Source organism: Adiantum capillus-veneris, chromosome 8 (assembly GCF_014529385.1).
Source record: "Adiantum capillus-veneris isolate H3 chromosome 8, ASM1452938v2, whole genome shotgun sequence".
Taxonomy (NCBI): Eukaryota; Viridiplantae; Streptophyta; class Polypodiopsida; order Polypodiales; family Pteridaceae; genus Adiantum; species Adiantum capillus-veneris.
The window spans coordinates 64991793-65017097 of NC_140938.1; the positions used below are offsets into that span (position 1 = coordinate 64991793).

Consider the following 25305-nt stretch of genomic DNA (forward strand, 5'->3'; position numbering starts at 1 on the left):
TGTAGTCTTTGGCTAGTGGCCAATGGCTGGTGGTCTTTGGCGGCTAGTGGCTGGATTTCCTTGGTAGTTGGCTGAGTTCTAGGCGGGAAGCTACACATGAGTGCATGGAAGAGTCCCACTTGGACTTGGTTACACAAGGGCGGCCATACACATGGACACATGACCAAGTTCTACTTGGACTTAACTATCTAAGGGTGGCTACACATGGGCATTTAGAGTCTCCCTTATATCTATATAAGGAGGCATTCTAATGAGTTATTCGATGAATGGTGTGCACACTTGAGGAATACACGCATAAGGAGGCATTGTAATGAGTTATTCGGTGAATGGTGTGCACACTGAAGGCACATACACACATCCTTGTTAAAGGATTGTTAGTCCCTTGTATTTCCTACTTGCTCTACTTGTCTAAAAGTGTCTAAATTGCCATCCTTGGGGAGGTCACCTAAGAAAAATGTAACCTATCACGTGAGTTCAATAGAAGGGTATTTAAAGTCCTTGAAAGTTACAAAAATACATATACAGAAAGATACTATTTTTTAAATTTGAAAAAAACTTACAGATTTTAAAGGAAAAGGCTACATTATATTCCTAAAGAAATTCACAGATAAGGGGTTTTACAAACATGTCTTGAACGCACGTGATATGATAGTTTTACACATAATGAACCCCCTAAGTCGCCATCTAAGCTCTACCTTGAGAGCGCATGGGTGGATGAGACCATCACTTTGTAATAGTGTGCTAATCTAAAGTTTATGATTTGCCACTAATCTACTTTGCATTGTATCTCTCTCTAATCTCCTCGCTATTTCTTACAAAAATTGTGTCTCAGTGGTAGAAATCCAAGTCATGACATGCATCCGGCATCATTTGTAAAGTACCTGCTCTAAATCCTAAGGGAGTAAGCACGAAGGCCGGATCTGTCAGTAAGCCATGAGAAAAGGCGTGCGACCATGGAAATTGAAAAATCCATGCCACTGCCCCCCATGTCGCAAACCCATCATGGATGACCACTATAATCAACAAACAACAAATTTCCATCCACACTGGCTGCACATATGGACAAATCCAAAAACATTGCCTCAAAGACTTAGGCTCCAAAGTAAATCTATGACAAGTCAGATCATGACCAACACAATCCATCATTCACTATCATCGACATTAAAAAACATATCCTATAGCTGATCTAGAGGGTCCAGATGAAGGGACAAAACTGTCACTGGAAAGTTGAAAGGATGCGCTGATCCTGCCATCTCTCTCTCTTTCTCTCTGTCTCTCTCTCTCCAGCTAAATACTTTGTAGATAGTTTACTAAGGAGATGCTCAATGAAGCTACTCCTAAAGGAAGTACAAGCTGAATGTTAGGCCACTGGTAGGACCGAGTAGCAAGCCAAGGGCCAGGGACTGAAGGGCTCAGTACGGCTAGGAGCCGAGGGCCAGGCATGCGTTAAGGGGACCTACTTGCAAGGGCCAAGGGCTATAAGTAGGGAGATTGGGATGAGAACCACATGCTAGTCTACCCTTTGGTCTTTCACTGGTATCAGAGCCCAAGGGAGGAGAGCCATGAAGGGGGGAAGGAGATCGGTTGCATGCATGGTCTTGCTCTCTCTCTCTCTCTCTCTCTCTCTCTCTCTCTCTCTCTCTCTCTCTCTCTCTCTCTCTCTCTCTCTCTGTGTGTGTGTGTGTGTGTGTGTCTTTCATGGCGCCCTTGTTGATCTTGAAGGAACTGCGAACTTGAACTGAGGAGATATGGGCATGGGAATGGTTGTTTGCAGAACTTGGCCGAAGGGGATGAATGCGGGAGCGGCCGCTTGCTTGGAAAGGGAGTTAGGACCCATCGATGCAAAATCGGGTGCAAAGCATCTTGCTGAGATCGTCCTGGAGAGGGGAGTCATCTTTGTCAAAGCATCTCAGCATGCTACGGCCCACATAGGACGCTAGATCTCTGTGTTCCCTCGACTCATTGATTGCTACCTGCATCACTGTTTTCTCAAGATTTTAGGGTGGGTGCCCTAATTTGGGCACCCCCAATTAAGGGTTTTGCCCCATGAACTGGCAAGGGTTGCAGTACTTGGATGCCACAACAATTTTTAAAAGGTTTGGATCTGCCGTCGATGCGAATTTTGAAGCCAGGAAAGTTCAATGATGTCTACTACGATGTGATCAAACAGGGTAAAGCAATGCTTTCATTTTACAGTGTCATGCTTAGGACTTAGACGAGGTCTCCATGTACGTTGTGGCCAGGCTACGAGCCAACATACATGCTACAACAAGATATTGTGTACTCAAGCAAGACTCAAGATTCGGCCATGGCAAAGGGGTATTTCTCGCCTCCTACACACGAAGGTCACAAGGGACCACTTCCATAGAGGCAACAGTGACAGAGGGAGGAAAGTACTCAGCACCACCAGCAAGGGCTGAGACATGCAAGGCATGCAAAGTGCAAGAACGAGACCGAAAAGCATCCGGTTTATAGCATGTGTAGAACTTCAGATGGGAACCTTCAACAATATCCGAATGTCACAGAGATCTGCAAATCAAGGTGTGTTTTGGGCGGTTGCTAAAAGCTGTTACTGGCCTAGTAACACATGCACTCGGAAACACAAAGTGTTAGCCCAATTTTCAAGGAAAAATCGACAAATAGCATGTTCTCAAGATGCTCCAAGGGATGTGCTCCACTACAAGAGGTTGTGTGCTCTTGTGACGCTGTTAGCGACGAAAATACACTGGGTTTTTATAACCCCCGGCGTCGCTAAAACCGTCGCTACGAGCGTCGCTACGAGAGCGTCGCTATATGCGTCGCTTTAAGCGTCGCTATATAGCGATGCTGATAGCGACAGTTATAGCGACGTTTACACTGAAGACTATAGCGACGCTCATAGCGACGCTACAGAGCCATAAATAGCGACGGTTATAGCGACACCCGAGAGAATTTTTTTTTGGTGGGAGGGCATTGAATGCCTTGCCACCCATCAACCATATTGTACTTGATTCACTTTTTAAAAAAAGTGCAAGGGTAGATAATAGACCCAAAATAGTCACCCACAAGACGCATTCTTTGCAAAATTGACAATTGTACACATCATAGGCAAAATGAATTGATTGGCAAATGTAATAATGACAATTGTACAACATCATAGGCATAAAGAATTGATTGGCAAAAGGAACTGCGGTGACAAATGTAATAATATACATGGTTCAAAAAGACGTAAGCTATGAGAAACCCTAAACTAATGCTATCTAGCTACGGCTAAACTGACGTCGTCTAGTCAGATGTCTCATCGCGTCCAAGCGGCGTATCTGTCGGATTCTGCAAAAAAAGACAATAAGACAGCTTTCAGTAAGTATAAACATATAACGACATTTATAAAAAAATAAAAAAAATAAAAAAGAGTAAACCCTAATACTAACCATGCCTCCGCGAGAACTGAGAATGTCCATCAGGGCGTTTAAGCCCTTCCTGCCTGCGTACTCGCGCTCGTACGGTGTGGGATCACGTCCTGTCATCGACCACTGTCAAAACATACAAAGATTTCATTATGTTAGAATTAAAAAACTCATAAACCCTAAACTATCGAACATAAAGAGCAATGTGAAAACACTTACAAAATCGGCCTCAAATGATGCCCATCCACCGCTCCCCAAGTGGTGCGAGCTCCCTGCCTCTACTCGCGCTCTGGCTGCATCCTTTTGTTGCTTCCACTTGTCGGGATTCTCGCGCGTTGCTTTCTTCGCATTCTTCCAATCTTCTTTGGCCAGCCAATCTGGCCTGTTCCACCCATTCTTGATTGCTTTTTGCACTTCGGAACGCTTGTGTTTGCAGTATTCGCGCATTCGAATCTTCATCAGGTCTTCATTGAAGCGCTGATCCCGTGTTGGAACGGGAAACTCATCATGAAGTATGTTGATGACTCTATTTTTTAAATCACTTGGTACTTCACTCCATTTGTTTAGTATGTAGTGTCTAAACAGCTGAGAGCAAAGACCACGCATGCGCGAGATCACCTTCTTGCCGTCATCATCCATGATGATGCCGCCGCTGAAGTCGATGGAGTAAGACAAGCCCTCTGGCCGGTGACGCGTGAACCTGGGTGTCCCGGCAGGGGTCTCTAGCGGCGTGTCGATGGGGGTACGGACGTCAGGTGTCTCCACCAGCGTCTGGGCCCCGAAGCGAGGAGTGTCGAGAGGGGTGGCTCCTGGCGGAGTAGGTAGAGGTGTGTAGCTTCTAGGAACAGTCAGCCGTGCAAAACCTGGCGTAGATGGCGATGCTGTGGCTGGTGTGGGGGCGGGCAAAGAAGGGGAGGGTAAAGAGCCTCGTCGAACACGAGGCGGTGTGGAGGCATCGGTGGCGGAATCCCCACAACAACCGCCACCGCCACCACTAGAGCGCCGGTGTCTAGACGAGTGTGAAGCTCGTCTCGTCGACGCCGAAGCTTTGGAGCGCGCCGAATGCTCCGAAAGAGAGGGAGATGCGGATGGAGTAGGAATGCGCGATGATGCGCCAGAGCGATGACGCTCCACATACCACTGTCTCTGCTGCGGTGACAAAGAAGAAAGAAACTCCTCATCATCCATACTTGCATTAAACACACGAATATTTAAACTTAATATTGAATGAATAGAGTAGACAATGACGCAAAGACCATTAAATACAATGACGTAATGACGCATATAAATACAATGACGCAATGAATCGAGTGATAGAAGAGGCAAGTTGAAAACTCAGAATTTTCAATCAAAAGATGTGAGCGCGAGTAGAAAAGAGCGTTATACACCATGGAAGGTACTTAGAGAGCCAGAGCTTTTACAACACGGAGCAAAATTGTTCAAATACAATATTTGTGGCTTTAAGAGATCTCTCTCTCATCCTCGCATAACTCAGCATAACTTCCTATATCTATATAGAGCTCTCCATTTAAACACATATCCTCTGTTTCATTTTGTAGCTCCTCTGCATGCACCCCATATAGAGTAGTAGCATCTTGATGCTCGTCTGGCACCACCGCAGCGGCTTCTGTTTGAGCATCTTCTCTGATCTCCTCCATTGATGCCGTTGTGATTGGCACATGGTAGCCTTCATACGTCCTTGCACTACGAGGGGCTACCTCTATGACGTACCACCAGTTTGATGTAGACTTTGTAGGATGAAATATTACTTGCCAGAGCCACATAACTTACATGAGAGCTTTCAAGCACATAACTTGTAAAAGGGGGATGTTAACTATTTACATACTTACTTGTTCACAATGCTCGGGTAGTACGAAAGTGTCTCTTAGGTCAGTCCATTTCTTAGTAGAATCCACCTCAAGAAAACCAGACTCTCCTCTACGCACAGTAGCGTTGCGACCCTCCATGATTATCTTGAACCATTGCACGTCGAACAAGTCGACAAAAAATCCTTTGTAATCGATCCTCAAAATCTCTTGCAGCGTGCCGAAGTAAGTGAGTTCCGCCACCACAGGATCTGCATCAGAGGAACGTCGTCGACTAGACTGTTCAAATTTTGCCATGATTCCACAATCTTGAGTAAAACGCTTTTTGTCGATTCGTTCCACCCTAAAATGTCGACCTTTACACCATGCTGCTGTGTATGACTTATACTACAACGAACAAAGATTATGAGTGGCCGTTCAAACGTTTAGAAATAAAGTCACTAGCTAGTCGTACATTGCAAACTTACCTTGGTCGCGCAACCCCGAGAGTACTCCCACTCTTCCTCAGTCACTTCGTCACCGCATTTTTGTGCGCTTTTCAATTGGTTGTGCAACCATCTTAAGCTCATGAAGGTTGGTAGGCTCTCCAGAACCGCTGGATAGTGCATCGGTGGTCGTCTTCCCCATCTCCACTCGATTCGTGCCCTTTGTCGCTCTTGCTTTGCATCCTCATATTGTGAAATCCACTTTTGCATCACTGGATTGTGAAGCATGCAAAATCGGTTGATTTTAGCCTCTAGATCTTCCGTCATCTTCTTCTCAACACCGAGATTGCACATGACAATCCCAGATATGCGCTCATCATCTATGGTTCGCCATAGCGTGTCCCGGGATTTATCAAATCCGTCTAGCCACTCTCCAATGTACACTAGGGACTCTGATACCAACCAAACTTCTGCCATGCTACCCTCCGGACGTGCCTTTTGACGCACATATCCCTTAAGCGTTTTCATGAAACGTTCTAAGAAGAACATCCATCTGGAATGAACTGTGCCAGCTATTTCCACCTCATCAACTATGTGAACAAGAAGATGCACCTGAATGGTTAGCATTGTAGTAGGAAAATGTTTCTCAAACATGCACACAAGCTCCACAGCATTTAGTTTGGCGAATGGTATGGAGTCTACGTTGATCTCCTTTCGTGAGATCCATTGCACCAGCTTTGCAAGTTTGTAGATTGTGTTACGGATGTCGAGAGACAAACATCCCTCAATGGCAACCGGTAAAATAAACTGTAAAGTATGTGCAGCAATGATATTAAAGTCCACATTTTATGCAATGATATTAAAGTCCACTATGAACGTACCTGACACATTTTATGCCAATCGTGTGACTTCAAACCGGTAAGCTTTCCTTCTTTAGTAAAACACGTTCGGAGCGAGTGCATTACGCCAGTGGGGGTCCGCAAAGATCGAATGGTCTCTTTTACTTTGCGTTCTTGGGCTCCTGTGAAAATCCATGGTGCTTTGGGGAGTTTTATCGATCCATCAGACGCTGTTTGCGGCCAATATTGCTCCACACGATCCACATTTCTAAGGTCAACTCTGGCTCCCAAAGTATCTTTCTTGCCGGTCAGATGGTCCCATAGTAGATTACCCACATTCTTGAATATGTGCATTGGATCGAGCAAGTGATTGATCATGAGTCGGGGCCAGTATGGTAACTCGTACCATAGAGATAGTCTCTTCATCCCTGGAGGCAATCCGTCATCGCACATCTCCTTCTGCTCTAACCATGCTTGTGCAGACATCCTTGGTGGCTCTCTTCCCAAAAAGCCGTCGCGTAACACATGATTCTCTGGAAGATACGCTTGATGACCTTCGTAGATTTGCTTCTTCAGTGAGGGTGCCCTACGTGCATTCAGTCTAGGTCCACATGTGACACATGCTCTGTATCCGCTTGTTTGAAGCCCTGCATGTATACACATGATAATAGATCAACTATGGGAAAAAACAAGATTTACAGTGTCTGAGTGAGGAGTGTCAATAGATCACATGAGCATTCTGTTAGCCCGGGATAGTCATGCATGGTCCACATTAGAATGCCTCTGATCAAAGCATTCCGTCGTCCTGTGTGTCGGCTCATATCCACCACCTCTATGCCAATCCACAATTGTTGTAGCTCTTCCAATAGTGGACGAAGATACACATCCATATTTCCCACTTTATATCGCCCTGGCACAATCAAGCTTAGCCATAGGTGCCCCTTCTTCGTAGTCAACCACGGGGGAATGTTGTAGTTGACGATGGCAACGGGCCATACACTGTAAGATGTTGATCTTTGACCAAATGGATTTACGCCATCCATAGCCAGGCCTAAGCGCAAATTTCGAGCTTCCCTGGCAAAATCCGACCATGTTCCATCTATATGTTTCCACGCTACGCAATCTGTAGGAATTCGTAGCACACCATCCGAAGATTTATTCTCCTCATGCCATGATGCTAGGGCGGCCATGGACTTACATTCGAAGAAATGCTTGATGCGAGGAAGCAGAGGGAAATGTCGCAAAACCTTTTGTGGAATTTTTGTCCCGTGGAGATCTACTTGATATCTTTCGGAATCACATTTCAATCACTTCTCCATGTCTATGTATTCCCCTCTGAAAAGAATGCAGTCATTAGGACAAGCGTGGATAGAATTGTAATCCATCCCCAAGTTTCGTAAAATCTTTCTTGCTTCTTCTCGGGAATCTGGCATCACATTGTCAGCTGGTAGTTTGTGCTCTTTCAGCAATCTACACAACATAAAAATATGATACAGTCGTGTAAAAATCTATCAGATCATTATACATTTAGAGTTTTATTAAAGTAAACTAATTGTAATAGATCACCTGAAAAGCGCTGTGACGCTAGTGTCACTCCATCCAAACTTTGCCTGCATGTTGAGAAGAACCAGGAGTGCTTTCAATCTAGACATACGTGCTCCATTATACAATGGCGTATCGGCTTCACTTTTCATATCATCATAGATAAGCCTTTCTGAATCCATGATCGTCTCGATTATTTCATCAATCTCGGGCTCAAACATTGCCTCGTTGGGAATGTGCTCTGCATAATCATCCCCCGAGCTGTCAGAGGCTACATCTTGTGGCCTCACATATGCTGCTTGACCAAAGCGCCTGCGAACACGTCTATTGGGTTGCAAGATTGCTGCTTGTTGGCCAGCGTCAGAGTCCGACGAGTTATAATTGGCAACAACTCGATCTATAATAGATGGATCGAACTCGCCAAATTCGCGAACGTGCTGCAAAGAAACACGTCTTGTCCGTCGCACAGCATGCTTGCATTGATTACAAGGACATAAGACCCTCGTTGAGAGATAGGTGTTTCGGTTGGACGGTCCCACATCCTCGTCACTACTCATAATGAGGATAAAAAACTTATAACCTGGACAACAAATTTAATATTCTATTGGCATTCTTCGTCTTATCTCTCTCTCTCTCTCTCTCTCTCTCTCTCTCTCTCTCTCTCTACCTCACATTCTCTAGTCATGTCCAATCCCCGCACACCTCGGTCTAGAGGTGTACGGAGATCAGAACCACCGGGTTATAATCTCGTCTTTATTGGTCAATACCTATATTTGTGGGTACAAGAAATCTACAGACCCACGTCTACATGATACTGCATGTAGTGGACAAAACCCCTTTGCCTCTTCTCTAGCTGTAGCACTTCACAGCATCTTAACATCTTTTCACAGTAGATCTTTTCACTGTTCGTCTAACCCTAAACCCTAAACCGTAAGTAATTCTTGCGTGGACTCGATCTAACGTAAATAAACATAAATCTAAATAAACGTAAATCTAACTAAAAATAAACCTAAATCTAATTTAACGTAAGTCTACATCTAACCTAATCTTTAACGTCTTTTGGGATAGTTTCCTACGACGTTAAAACTCTCTTCTTCTTGTGTGTGTGTGTGTGTGTGTGTGTGTGTGTGTGTGTGTGGGTAAACCTAAATAAACCTAAGTCTAATCTAATATAACATAAATCTAAATCTAACGTAAATTATGTTATATTAAAAACAAAGAACTAAACTAACAGGGATTATAAGAACCTTAAAACTGATTTAACACATAATTTTTCACATAACTCGGCAAGAGTTGGCATTCTCATCACTAAAGATGTGAGAGTTAACTTCCGGCGGTGACGCTGCCTCATCTCCATCCACATCTGACGATAGCAATTGGCCCTTTAGACCGTTCTTGCTCTTGTTACTAACTTTGAAGTTGCTGTTGAATGACTAGAGGTTGTCTAGATGGTCATTGTGTCGGGGATGTAGTGACTCTTGCCGCCCTGAAGATCCACCTTCTTCCCTATCTTTTGAAGACATTTCACCAGTACTTTTGGATCGACGGAGCCCACCATGAGTGAAGGCAGCAATACCCTATATTCCATTGAGGGCTTTCTTCGCCCGCTTCATGCAGGCATCGCAGTCTATGGAGACCTAAATCTAATCTAATATAACGTAAATCTAAATCTAGCGTAGATAAACGTAAATCTAGTTAAAAATAAACCTAAATCTAATTTAATGTAAGTCTACATATAACCTAATCTTTAACGTCTTTTAAGATAGTTTCCTACGACGTTATAACTCTCTTCTTCTTGTGTGTGTGCGCGTGTGTGGATGTGTGTGCCAATAAAAAGAGATAAATGGTATAACCTTTCTATCACCCATGCCAAGTATGATAGATTGATTATGCCATTTCCCTCTTGAATAATAGGTCTTGAGTTCAACTCCTCGTCGGCTAGATCTTTAGGTCTTTTAATTTTAATTAGTTTCCTACGACGTTAAATTAGTTTCTCTCTCTTTCTCTCTCAATGTGTGTGCGTTTTTTTGGATCGTATGCATGTTTTCTCTCTCTTTTCCTCTCTCAATGTGTGCGTTTTTTGTTTATGCATGTTCTCTCTCTCTTTTCCTCTATCAATGCGTGCGTTTTTTGTTTATGCATGCTCTCTCTCTCTTTTCCTCTCTCAATGTGTGTGTGCATTCTTTGTTTATGTATGTGTGTGTGCGTTTTTGTTTATGTTTGTACTCTCTCTCTCTCTCTCTCTCTCTCTCTCTCTCTCTCTCTCAAAAACACTATGTGTGTGTGTGTGTGTGTGTATGTGTGTGTGTGAGAGAGAGAGAGGGAGAGAGAGAAAGAGGGGAAGGGAACATGAGAATGAGGAGAGGGAAGGAGCATACCTGGCTCTCCTTCCTCTCCTCGTGTGTGTGTGTGTGTGTGTGTGTGTGTGTGTGTGTGGAGAAGAAAAAGAGAGAGAGAGAGAGAGAGAGGGAGAGCGTTACCTGCTCCTTGCTTGAGGGCGCCGAAAAACTCAGATCTGAGATCTGAGTTTTTGGGCGCGCTCGGTTATTTTTTTAGCCCAGCCGGCGTCGCTATGAGCGTCGCAAATTTCTTTGTAAATTTGCGACGCTCATAGCGACGCCGGGAATTTTTTTTTTTGAGCGTCGCTGTGTGAGCGTCGCTAATATGAATAGCCTCTTGTAGTGGATCCAAAGGGCTCGGGGAGGTCACCTAATAAGAATGTAACTTATCACGTGAGTTCAACAGAAGGGTATTTAAAGTTCTTGAAACTTACATAAATAATATACATAAGGGCATTATTTTTTCGAATTTGAAAAAAACTTACAGATTTTAAAAGAAAAGGGTACATTATATTCTTAACAAAATTCACATTGGTACCTCACAACATCCCTACCAATCTAGATTGTGCAAGGCACTTATGGTTTTGGCTGTTATGTTTGAGGCCATCACTGTAACCAAGGGCTTACAATTCTGCATGCAAGGCATGCTAGCTAGGTGGATTCAATTCTATCGCCTCATGAATTACGCTTCGCTATCACCTAGCAACTCTATCAAGGACAAGATAAGTGATGGATTGTTTAACATGCTTTTGGTTGCTGTCAACAAACAACGATACTAAATGGAACCTAAATCTAGGACTTATTTCACAGGCAAAGTCCCTATTTAAGTCATCCTCATACAGTCATGACCCCTACAAGGTCGGTGGGTCAAGATGTGACTCGCGTTCTCTGTTACCTCTCTCGATGAGAGCGTCATACATGCAGATTGTTGCATACTTATATAATAAGCTGCAAGCTAGGCATAAGATGCATAAGAGCACGCAGATTGGGTAAACACTCCAACAACTTAAGGAAAGTTCCCCACCTCAGCATGCTCTCTTTCTCTCTCTCTCTTCTTTCTCTCAAAGAATAATGAAAACTTTATAAGAAGCTTTTGATACATGTTTGCTCGTGAAGTGAGTCAGCCTGAGCCAAGGTGCTCTAACTCTCACCCAAAAAGTGGCCAAGACATCACCCAAATTAGTCTTCATTGGCTTGTCGATGGAACACTAATTTCTTATTGGCATAAGGGCTATGAGCCACAAAGGCTAAGAGCCATTGTGAGACCTAGGGTAAGACCCAAATGGTAGAATTTCCTGGGTGATTGGTCTCCAGCTTGAACATATCTACCCAGTGGCGTCCCCATCGCAAGTGTTTTGCCATTACAGATGTTTTGGGTGTTCTATTAGCACTACATGTTTTTTAGTGCCAAAATCGAGTTGAGTGTCTGATCATCTTAAGCTCACATCAGCTGATCTATACCACGGAGTATAGATGCAGCAAACATTTCAAACAGCATGGCTATCCATAAGATTTAGAAGTCCTGCTCTGCGTGGATCTCCTGCTCTCTCTATAGCACTACGAGTGTCTATGGAAGCACAGTTTTGGGGTAAGACCCAGCGTGTGATTTACTAAATCACTTGATAGGCATTGAGGATCACAGCTTGATCTATCACATTTGTACGTTCAAGGAAAGAAGTCCGCAATCTACCATGAGGTAGTGGAAAAATTCAACTTTTCCAGTTGATTCCAAAGGGATGTTTCAACAAGAAGGCTTTCGTCCAGCTTGCTCTTTAGCCACATGACAAGGTCATGTAAGAGCCTAGCATTCTGAGCAAGTGTTGTCACTTTCTCCTTTCATTGTTCATCAGGATACCATGCTAGGTTTGATTCTTGTTGAAACGGTTACCGACCTACATGGTAAGGTTTTGTTTGGCACATGTTGTCGCATGGGACACAACATGGTCTAGGAACTCAAGGAGTTTGGTTTAGCGAGTGTGGAGCATGGATAATGAGGGTCTCTCTCACGCACGTTGCATGTGTGTTACATTTACCTCCAGACCCAAGTACATATTGTACTTGCAGGATGTTCTTTTTTCAGACATCCTTACATGAGACATATTTCACATGTGGAGAATATAAGTCTCTGGGACTCACACTGGCGTCGCTACTTCAATTATGTGTCGCGACGATGTCCCTTGGTGCTGATCAAATTCGTTTTCTAGATCATTTTTTGCACAACGTATCAGGAAAAATTTTAGTGGCCAGAAAGAACGACTTGTTAAGGTTACCAGTGTTACTCAATAACATTAACGGATGGTTGTTTAGGTATATGGCAAGGGTATGTGTTGTTTATGAAACAGTTTCATTGTTTGTAACTAGAAGTGATTAATGTTTCACCTTTTATTATGGTTCAAACATTTCAGCACTACTTGCAAATGATTGTAGCAGAATGTATTTAGTTTCTTTTGTGAACTATTTACATTCATTTTCAATATGTGCTCGGAGCATCACATTCGCCATCAGTATTGGCAAGGATGATCATGGATACAAATTTGGATCTTTTATTTGCTAAATGCATGCACACTAGGTGTTATGGGCCCTAGTGTTTAGCAAAGGCTAATTTGAAACAACATGCATATTCATCACATTAGTTGCTTATGAAGCATTTTGCACTCTATGTGCAGTATCTCTTTGAGATTACTTTTGGGTCTACAAATCACCAATAGAGGTCATGGCTCGGTTTGGGTGCTTGTGGATCTTTCGTGTTGACCAAGATGGTTCTTCAGGACATTGTTGATTCCTCCGCAATGTTGTACGATATTGTGACCCCATTTACCACTCATCTGTGAAGACTATTTGTAAACCGTGGGGAAACACACCTCAGTACTGTCAGTTATCCAAGGGGATAGATAGATTACAAAGTGTAATCTGGTGCTAAAGGATATGCAAAGTGCATACGTTAGCACCAAGAAATCCAATTAGTAGCATTTATTGCTCTACTTAAAGTTTGCTTACCATAAGTTAAAGCATGTTTGCGACTAGGTTTAGTCTCTTCATGTATAAGTCAGATTCTCAACCTTAAACACTAGTTATGGTGGGGTTGTTTACTAATGAAGTTTGAGAACAAGTCAATGACTTAAACTTGGATGATGAGTTATGTCAGCAAGTTACTTTCATGGAAAGTGACAAGAGGTACTCTTTCCGGTACATCTTTGTTGCGATAAACTCGTTTAGCATCTAAATGGAGTCTACACACTATGCTTGGATAGGAACCAATACCATCAGATGGTTGCAAATGGACAAAAATGTAGAAAATCAAGATGTTTCTCTTGATTTCATTGAACCTCCTACTGAACCGGGTTCCGCTCAAACGAACCGTTGGATCTATGAGGGATGCCACGGTGGAAAACATTAGTGTTCTTATGAAGATACCATCACTTGTGTTTTTGAGGACAAAAACACATTCCAAGGGGGGAGTAATGTTAGGCCAATGGTAGGACCGGGCAGCAGGACAAGGACCAGGGACTGAATGGCTCAGTACGGCTAGGAGCCGAGGGCCAGGCATGCGTTAAGGGGACCTACTTGCAAGAGCCAAGGGTTATAAGTAGGGAGGTTGTGAGGAGAACCACATGCCAGTCTATCCTTTGGTCTTTCACTGAAGGAGTGTGGTGTGTGTGCGAGCTAAACATCAAGCAATGGCTGTGAAGAGTACACTTGCTAGCAAATCTGACCAGACTGCAGTCAAGGTAATAGATAGCCATCAAGATAACTGACATGTGATGGATTTATTCATCACTCCCCATGCATAGATTCATCCCTACCACACAGCTTGAGGGTAGTGATTGGTTAGCTCAGTCTCATCCCACCCTATTGAGATTGAGGTGGGTCAAGTAGCATGGATTTTCACCAAAGGATAGGATGTGTAGGCTATGCCAACTAGAGGTCGAGTCTGTCGCACATTTCATTTGCAGTTGTGATTGTTTCACTTACATCCAAGCTTGATACCCTCCTAGTTTGGTGGGACACAATCTTCTCTTCAACCAGTGTTGCTGACTCCAGACTAGCAATGCTCCAATCGCCTTCAACTTCGATGTACCACCACCAAGAGTATTTATTACAAATAGGGAGTGGGAGAGCCATCGTAGACAGACTAGGTTCACAAAGTTATTCCGCCCTACACAGATATCATCCCATTAGGGTTATCCAACACAGCAAAGTCACACTTGCTAGAGTAGAGGAGATTAGAGCATGTCGACAACAAAGAGTGCCTGGTTACACACCACCACATCGACACAAGTGGGCGATCCAGAATATTAGAGCTAGACATGGTCCTATAAAGATCATAAACGTTCGTCAGAGGGCTCCCCAACAAACACTATACTACACCCTCCCATCACCACAGGATGGCGCTGAGTAGGCTTGAATTTTTCATCATTGTTGTATCCCAAGCACACAGATATAAACTCACCAAATTTATCGTCCAAGACATTAAGTTCCATACAGTATCGTGTGCGTAGTGGTCATCCAGTACTTAAGTACTAACTGATTTTCAAGTACCTTGAATTTTGAAAGTTTGAATCCTTGATTTTTTACATTCCGGTTTCTCACGCTAAGAAAGTGTTACAGTTGTATTAAGTCTTTGAGAACCTAGTACCCAAAATGAGAAACCAACTTCTTTTGCAAAAAAAATTTGAGCTATAAGCTTCAAGGTTTGGTTTCACATGCTAGTATAAGCTTAATATCCATTTCAATGTGTGTGTGTGTGTGTGTGTGTGTGTGTGCACACGTGTGTGCAGAAGCACTCCCTCTTGAACTCATTTAGACATACCTACATCCAAGTTTCTATGACACACACACGCGCGCGCGCGCGCACACACACACACACACACACACATACACACACAAAGAGATACATAGATATGTATCTCGTATCTATAATATAAATGGATTTGTAATTAGCGTAATTTGGAGTTAAGAGTTGAGGTCTAGTATCATGCAAAGTTTTTTTATCATACTTCACCCATCGTATGTAACGTCTCTATCTACCTTGGCTGGGTTCAAAATACCCAATGGCCCAAACAATCAATTCTCTCTCCCCCAACTGTCCCTAGGTAGGATGGTCTACGACCCCTAGGTTGGATGAAAGTAGACCATGTGAACCGTGTCATGGTATCACCATCAACAGTGCCATTTGAGCCTCCACAAAGGAAGTTTCTGAGCAGGCATCTACGCTAAGAAATGACTCCGCATGAAGCACCAAGCATGAAACAATAAAGCAAACCAAGACCCGGAACTTCACTTATGAGGCACTACAAGCTAATGACAAATAAAGATATATGTGTGTGTGTGTGTGTGTGTAGATATATGGTACTCAAGTTCTTGACTGCGTGCATCTTTCATAGAGATATATCCTGTAGGACTGATCAATAATTTACCATGAAGACGATCATCAAGAGTCCCTTTTGGCATGAACTCATAAATAAGGCACCTCTCATTCCTCTCACAACAATAGCCGACCAATGATACCAGATTTTTATGATGAGCTCGTGCCAAAACATTAACCTGTAAAACAAACACAAATTAAGAAATAAACCAAAGTCAAAACTTCTAAAGGACTTTTTGGGGGGGGGGGGGGGGGGGGGGGGGGGGGGAGAAAGAGAAATAAAACCATAGTGAAATATGACATTCAGAATTATAGTGAGTTGAGAAAAAGCAAAACCTAACCTCATTCAAAAACTCCTGTATTCCTTGAGTTGAACTTGGTGATAACTTTTTGACAGCAACTAGCGATCCATCTTTTCAATTTGCCAAAGTAAACCGGCCCAAAACCCCCTTCACCAAGCTTAATATTCAAACTCTTTGTGATATCCAACACTTCTGAATATTTATATTGCAATTTTTGCAAGCGATCTCTCACATCAATTGGAAGAGACAAATGGCCTAAATCACAAAAACGTCTCTCTCTCTCTCTCTCATATTGGCAGCCAAGATGGAAGGCAAGGTCGCATTTTATAGAGGTGGCATGTCAAATGATGCCAAGAGATCTATGGGACTTCTTTGAAGCTAGCTCTATGGAATTGCAATGGAGAATCTAGATCTGTTGTAGGGATGTTTGAGGATACTTTCAAGGGGAGAGAGATCATTTTATACACAGAGACACATCAAAGCCCAAATAGGACACTTTCCCTTATAACACGATACAAATCGGAGTCTCCTTGTAGAAAGAAGACACACATTCAACATACTACTCAAGGTTCAGGAAGAGTTGTAGTGTTCTTCAGAAAGTAGTTGCGCTTCATGATACACATAGTGTGAAGAAATTAGCAAGCTCAATACATGTGGGTCAGAGTGCGGACAATACATTGTTGGGGAGTGTTCCCATACAATTGCATTAGTACCCAACAAAGGTATTTACTTCCACGTGAAGCACCTCTTATAAGCGAGTTTATTAACTCATTAATAAGTGATATCTTAGGCAACCAATTAAAATTGTTTGTTTTTCTTTGCCATTGCTCGACCCAACTTTATTTCCATATTTAACTAGCGACCCTATGGGTCACTTTTGAAGCATAAGCCTAGTACCCATAGTGTAAGCACCAACTTCCCTAGAACCATGGAGTTTTTGCCCAACATTAGCCCACAATACTCGATCAGCCCATCATTACTAGATTAATCCTTGTATTACAAATTTTCAGCCATAACCTCACCGTACCCTTGCAGATCCATAGTAACACCAACGTTTTTGGATTCAATTGTCAGATCAGCCAATGTGTTTTAGTTTTCAGCCCATCTCCAACATTGGCCATAGCAAATCAGCCCATAGCCTCGTCGAGCTTGCATATCCCATTCAATGTCCCTAGCGTTTTGCATTTCCAGCTCTTAGCCTCTCATATCCAAACATCAGTAGCTAGATCCAAGTAGCATCTCAGCATCTAGGACCATTGTATTAGCATTTATGAAATCTAAAGCAAATACCTCTCCCTTGAAGAGGGGTTTGGGACCCTATCTGGTGTTAGTCTTCTTCTCTTTCTATTACTCACAAAACCTTCACTCACAATATCATTCTCTCTTCTCTCTCTAGTCTTTGAACATCTCTCATGAATTAAAAGGAACTCTCTCATGAAGTTAAAGGAACATGCACTCATTCTGCGCTACACATTACAAGATATTTGGGAGTTCTCAAAAGAGGGAGATGTCATATTACACAGAGACTTCAATGCTAGGACAGGTTGTTATCAGTCATCTTTCTTTGACACGTCGGAGGAGATGCTATGTGAGCTTGACCTATGAGACATGGACACGGAGTGGACTTCTAAGGATACAAGGAAAGGTACTCAATATAGAGTTACCTTCATCTTCAGTTAGGCATTCCACATGGGCTTGCCATACTTAATGGCCTTGGCAAATATCCTCTCTATGAAATTTGCACTTTCTTCTCACATGGTGGACATGGGCTTAACTCTAGTAGTGTGGATTATGTATAGGCTCCTATACCACTTATCTCATGGATCTGTGATCTTGCAATCTCTCCTAAATATATTGTTGGCGCATTTGATCATGCTTATGTATCTTTCTCAGTGGATTTTGAATACACTATTAATCAAGGTTGCATTCCAAACTCATATTTATCATGCTTCCCATACCACAATAAATACGTGTAATGGTATTAGTATGTAACGTATTAGTTTTTCCTTATACGCACTCACATGATACACATGCATGCATGTATATTAGGTTGTAGACATATGTATGGATATGTGCATACATGTACATGTATGTTGATGTGTATACATGTATGAAACCATGCATAAGTAGAAATGTACGACTATTTGTAATTGGTACTTAATGTATTTTTCATACGGGTGGTGACTACCCATATTGTGGGGGTATATGCATGAATAGGTGGTACACTTACCAGGGAGGAGGAGGAAAACCCGTTCTCCATCTCCCTCTTCTCCACCATCAGACTCCCCTTTGTCCACATCATCCACATCCCCTACCAGGAAGAGGAAAAAGAAGGTGTACACTACTCCTCCACGCAAGGCCTCCACTACTTCAAAGATGGCAGATGTTGTCACTCCCAACTTAGAGGTACTATTGTGCAAGCATTCATTTGTTTTACTAACCTTATGTTGATTGTTTCGTATGAGCCTTATGTATTACTAGTGCATGCATGCATTCATGTATTATAATTTTTTTTGTCTCTGCAGATAGTACATTGCTCTTTCCAAGGTCCATAAGCTGATAAGCTTGCTTTGAAGAAAACTTGGGTTAGAGGCTACAAATATGTGCATTCATATTAGCTCCATAAGCTTATATGCGTTCATTCAAGCTTGCATTTAAAACCCGGGGTAGAGGCCTACAAGCATGCATTTAAGCATACATGTTAGGTTACCAGTCTTAGCACTAGACTGGTAACCTAACAGGACATAAATGTGTCCTTTCAGGGTTTTGGAAAAAAAATTCCAAAACCATAGTAGATCCACTCATTTTGAAAAATCCTTTCATGATCTTATAGCTCAAGGAATACTACATATGGAAAAAATGAGAAACTTGTAAGATTTCTCATCCCTTGGTCACTACAAGCCTCCAAAGTTGATGGACCAGTGCATTTTGCCCAAAACAGCAATTTCTTACGGTTGATTGCATATAAATAAGAGTGGGGATTTTTGTAGGACATGAGATAAAATGACCCATTAACTTCAATGGGTTGGTGATCAAAACATATGGTTGCTTTTACCTCACTAAGTTTTTTTTGGGCAAAACAAATAGGTACAAAAAAGTTGCATTTTTGCCCTTCTGCGGACCTGTCATCAAAGTTTTTATAGTCACCCTCAATACAGATACTATATACATGTTTTCTTAGTTCCCTTTGGGCCTTTGGATTCAAAAGGAGCTATGGATAATGTCAAAAGGATAATGGATCTCTTACTACGTGGAACCTTGGAGGCAATGATAAAGTGCTAAAAACACCAAACATGAAAAAACTGGGTTTAGCATTATGACCTCTAGAAACCCATAGAAACTACTCAATATCTAGCCAAGTTTGTAGTTTATGATTAGATATGGTTACTACCTACAAAATACACATAATTGGCCTAAAACTAGCATATTGAGAAAGTTATACTTGCTACTCTAAAATGTCTCGTATTCTTCAGCAAAAAACTCAACCATCATCATATACTATGCTATATAGCGTATTAGGTCCCCCAAAACTCAAGGAAGATTAGCTTTATGTTATACATTACACTTACACAATCAAAATTGAATTTGATATCAAGAAAGCCACCAAAAAAATCATAAAAGTGCTAATTTTGGCCAATTATGCAATTCTTGTAAGTTGGTCATAACTTTCAATTTTAGCACTTAGCTCTCCCTACAAGCATCAAGACACGTTGAGAACTACGAAGGCTTATCCTATAGCAATCTAAACCTCAAAAACATGAAGTTTAGAGTGGTATAGTTGCAAAAAATTGAAAAAAGGCCAAAAACAAGACCCCTTTTTTTTTCACACAGTTTAGGCTCAAAAATGTTGTACAAGAGTAACGTCAATGGTGAAATTGATACTCCAAAAAAAACGTCAAGTTTTATTCAGCTCATAAGGCAACTTTGTGGATATATAGCACCTAGAAATTCATTTTCATACTCTTCAAATAATTCAAGCAAAATGGTCACTTAACAGGACACAAAAGCACATAAAAGTGTCCAAGGACATAAAAGTGTCCAGTTACCATTCTAGTGCTAAATTAGCTTTTAACCTGTTTCATACAAGGCAAGATGCGTTGGTGCACTCCTTATGTGCCTTTTGAGAGGAAGAATTTTTTTTTGCATGAACAAAGCACAAGCACATGAAGTATACGACCTTCTCGACTCACGAGTGGATGCACGATCCCTGACTGAGGTAGATTTCACAACCAAAGGTTGGTTGAAATACTTTAAGGAGGTGCCAAAGAGAGGCAGTAAAGTAAAATGTAGAGACGTGAAGCCAGAGTTTGAAACAATTTTTATACATTGTTACATCTGTGTATCAAGAACCTCTAGGCAATTATGGTATGATGCTCCCCCTGTTCAACTTGCCTTATTGTTCCTATTCTCCTGTTGCATTGGATTCTACAGGGCTTTCAAATCTCCCAAAGATTCCAAGCTTTCCATTGAACCTGCAAGGGTGACTTCACGTGTTGAGGTCCGTCGAGCTCCCTAAGCTCTTATAGCGCTTGTGGGGAATCCGTGCGATAAGTGCAAGAGAGGGAAGGTGAGAAGGGGGAAGGAGAAGGAGACATAGCACTTGGTGGAGCTATTGAGAGAAAGTCTCTGAACTCCTTATTGATCATTATAACCAAATAATGTAAGTGGGTGGGCGCCCGTCCAAACCGGCCACGGGGCCTGAAACCGAACACACAACAATACTTCTCTATTTTGCTATGTCATTGGGACAAATATGTAGGAAGTTGAAAGCAACACATTTAGTAACTCACTTCTTTGAATAATTTCTCTATTTGCTTTGTCAATGGCACAAATCTATAGGAAGTTATTGAAAGCAACGCTTCTCTATTTTCTCTGTCAGATGCACAAATATGTAGGAAGTTATTGAAAGCAGTACAAAAAATTTTATTGTACTCCTCTAAGATTTTCTAAGTAATTGCATTGAGCTGGTGCCAATCTATAATAACATCAGCTTCAAATTTGTTTGACAGCCATGTAAATGCAAAACATTTGCTTGAAGTAAACCCATGTAGAGGGTGCCTGTCCTTGCATTAACAATGTCATCCACCATACATGAGCAATTCCTTGAAAAAAGGGCAGTTTTATGGATCTTTGAAGCCTCGGTAAAATCCGCCCCTGCATAGGCATTATCAAAGGGCCTTCATCGTCCTCCAATCCACTAAAAGTATCAAACTTCAAAACTACACCACCTTCTTTGTATGATTTTGGCTTGTCTATAACACTCTCAAATTATCAAAGGGAAGTTTCTGCAACAAGGGAAGTGTCTGCAACAAGGGTAAAATGGTAGGGATCGTTTGTGCCCCTTGGCCATTAATATCTTGACTTCCTGGTGCCATATTTTCCTGCTCATTCAAAAAACCAGCCATACCAAAATTGCCCTGTGGCACCCCAAACCAACCCTGATTATACTGAAACCCTCGTTGTAAATCAATATTACCATACATGGGGTTTGACATCATGCCTTGCATACCCCCAAAGATTGTTCCTAACATGTATTGTTGATTTTCAGGCACATAACCAACCATGCTTTGAAACAGTGATCGACCCCGAAAATACCCACCACGTACCGTGGGTGGTGGAAAAACCTGATGCATAGCTTGAAAATTAGCTCCCTGTCCATTTAAACCAACATTTAGACTTTGAAAGGTGGCTCTTCGAACGTGTATAGCCAATGGAATTGGCATCCTAACCACCTATTCGGGACAGAAACAGTTTGTCTTGGAACCTCAACTTACTCCACAACATGGGAATGCTTACTGCCGTACTATGACGACCTAGGCTTCACCCTCAATTGCCTGAGTAAGTTACCTTGCCTACTGTGACATTGGTGGAGCTTGTAAAAACTCCATAAACCTAGGGCTCTACACCAATCGAGTAAACACATTCGCAAGAGCAACCAACTGTGTCCTAAACGCATCCTCCTGTATAACTTCCCAATCATTATTGAGGAACAACCTGTTTGTCTTGTAAAGAGAAACCCTCTTCTCTACTGTCATTCGTTTTGTCAGTCATAATGGAATTCCAAGCTTCTATACTTTGTGTCTTTGCTGAAAACCAACCAAGTCTCTATTCTTGAGGAAAAAGTGACTTTGTACCAGAAATACAAGGAACCAGCCAGTAGCCTTGTTAAAGGACGATAGACTATGGCTTTCACTCAAGCTTTATGATGAATGGATTTACCTGTACTTTACGACACAAAGTAATTTCACCGATAGACCTGTTTTTGGAATTCAACACTTCAAAACAAATATGACTTAGTAGCTAGAGTGCTCCCAAGCAGATATTGACACCCTATTGGCCCCAAAGATTTTGACATCCCTTTCAATATTTCTTTAATTCAATTAGACCTGTAAACTACTTCGAGCTGTCCCACTTCTATTGGGCTGAAAATGGCCTAGTCTAGCCAATTTCGGCAACATGCTGACAATAGAAGGCCTCACAAGAAAAATCCCCATGTACTAGGTGACTTTCACTGTGAATAAGAGCACTTTTGCAAACTTGGAAAGAAAATATTGAAAGAAAAATTCTTTATTTTCCGCCTCTAAACTTCTCCAGAACACCTGTTTGACAATCCCTAGCTTCCCCGAAGCTCCTGGGACTCTTAGACATAAAAAAAAGTCAAAACCCTAAACTTGCAAAAAATTATAGCAAGCTGTAATTCTTTGTTTTGGGCTTTGTTTCAAGTGGAAATCACATCCGTAGCAAGCCCTCGAGTTGTCACACCTATAGGGCTACTTGCCCTTTGATTTGGATGAGATTTGTTGCACGAAATCTCTCCAAATCGGTATGTGTTGGCTTTGTGTTAGAAGTTAGCTAATCCAGTAGTTGTGCAAGAGGCTCTTGCGTTGGCAATCACGCATAAACCCTCAAAATTATACATACACATGAGTAGTCCTTATGTTAGGCATCACAATTTTGTATTCATAAGGGACGAGGTGTGGCCGAGAGCGGAATCATCGTGCTACATAAGACACAAGAGAAGGCAAGCTTTCCATTAATGCTGTGATCACTTGCACCTACTCACACACAAAGTAGGCACTTCAAGAAGTCAATCAGTCTCCCTATCTCTCTTGATCAATTCGGAATGCCCAAAGCTGATGATGTGTTTGGCAGATCTCTCACAGGCCGCCATGTGTCCAGTTTTTCCTTTTGAGTTAATTTCTTAGTACCCAACAACTTATAAGTGTCGCATTGTCAGAAAGTGTTCGGCCTAGCTTGGAAGGTGTGAAACCTTTGGCTGGAGAGTTCATGATGAGAATCACAAACACTTTGTGAAAAAGTGTTTATGGAAAAGCACCATCCTCTTCCTAAAGATGGTTTAAACTCTAAGAGCGTTCATGGAAGAAGAGCTACAAACCCTCTTTCCTATTGTGCTTGGAATCTGATTGTTTTTGAAAGCAAGTTTGTCATGAAAGGATCACCAATTCACATCCAATTTTACTTGAACAAACCAATTAAGAACATTAAATTTTCAGCCACGAAACCTCAACTCTCATACAAGAACAAATCCCATTCAAAACCCAAAGCTCTTTCATGGAGTCCCAAAAGTGTGTCAGAAAGTGTGCGGTCTAGCTGGGAAGTTACGAAAAGGCTTTGGCTGTGAGAGTTCAAGATGGGAATTACAAACACTTTGTGAAAAAGCGTTTATGGAAAATAACCAAACCCCTTTCTAAAGATGGTTTAAACTTTAAGAGCGCTCAAGATAGAACAATCACAAACCGCCTCTCATATTGTGCTTGTTTTTGAAGGTGAGTTCGTGATGAAAGAATCACCAATTCACATTTTACTTAAAAATAGCAATTAAAAACAATCAACTTTGATCAATAGTTGCTTTAACATATATCACAATATGTACATAATTGGTTTTATTTCCATGCATCAAATAGTATCAAAAGTGAGGTGAATGTTGTTATTTCACATTGTGTATGTACCATTGACATCCATCCCCTCTAAGTCTGCACATCCTCTGGTATGTGCCATAATGCTATTTGATAAGCATCAAAACTCATGGTCAAAAACCCATCATTCTCTTCACTAGGTTGTGCATTAAATGTATCGGCATCCTTTCTTCTTTTGAACAATTTAAGTGTTTTTCCTACAATGGGAGTTTTCATTTTTGTCCCATCCAATTTATGCAGGCTGTAAGTTCCATTTCCATGTACATGCTTGACAACATAAGGGCCAAGCCATCTCTTTTCAAGCTTCCTTATTGTAGAGTGTTGGGAGTTGATTGTACCCTGAATAGAGATATCCCATTGATTAAATTGACCTTCCCTATAAATTCATCCGCTATTGGTCTTATACCCATATTCCTGATGGTAACCTTTCTCAAAGGTTGCATGTCTTGTATGAACCGCAAAGCTCCATTCTCCTTAGGCACATTGAACAACCTGTTTGAATATGGCGCACAAGAAGGCTCAAAGATATCCATGCTAATCTTTCATTGAATAGTTCTATTAAATTTGGCTATCTACGGAGTCGTGGATATCCTCTATTGTGGTCGCTATCATGTTGTTGCTTTAACTATCCTCTATGAAATTCTTTTTTTTCATGTATTTTTGTACATAATATACATATTATTGTGCACTTCTTTTCATATCCTCAAGCTTTATAAAACATATTGGCCCATACTCTGTTAATCCTTGAAAACCTGTAGAAAAGTCTTTTTGCATTGGGTTAGACGAGAACCTTTTTCTTCTTATACAATTGCAATCTTTCTTTAAAATGGTACATAGCCAAAAACCCTTGTTTCGGCCATGAAGTCTTTGAACTCTTTGTTTGCATTTGGTACACGATACTCACAAACACTATCACGGTTCCTCTCATGATTCAGACACACAATCAAGAGCATCACAGCTCACTCCCTATCTATGCTCTGTATCCTGGCATAAGCAGAACCATCATCCAAGACCTTTGTTTCCATGCGAACGACTGTGATGTATGGCTACCTAAGGATAAGAGGATAGGTAGACACCTCGTGCACAAAGACGCTTTTCTCATCTTTGACATTTCCAATTTTCACTTTCACATTTGGACAAGCCCCATATAGATCTCCTGATGAGTTATTTGGAGCTCTAATCGTCCATCCATGGTCTGTGTCTAGCGGTCACTTGCCCTTCGTGTAAAGACTCTTGGACATAATATTGATTTCGAAGCCATGATCTATCAATGCAACATACGGCTCCTCAAGATCACCTACCTTGACTAAAATTTTTGTTGTAGCTCTTGCTGCCCAATGACTT

General features: G+C 41.8%; 1 pseudogene across 1 annotated transcript in view; it reads right to left on the reverse strand.

Moving 5' to 3' along the window:
- Nucleotides 1-25305, reverse strand: part of LOC147452266 (uncharacterized) — a 157429-nt pseudogene that overhangs the window by 123415 nt on the left and 8709 nt on the right. Inside the window, exons 3-5 of the transcript XR_015189028.1 lie at nt 18255-18389; nt 16064-16279; nt 15775-15901 (exon numbers count right to left, since the gene is read on the reverse strand). The product of XR_015189028.1 is annotated as an uncharacterized LOC147452266 (transcript). The remainder of the gene's footprint in view (nt 1-15774; nt 15902-16063; nt 16280-18254; nt 18390-25305) is intronic.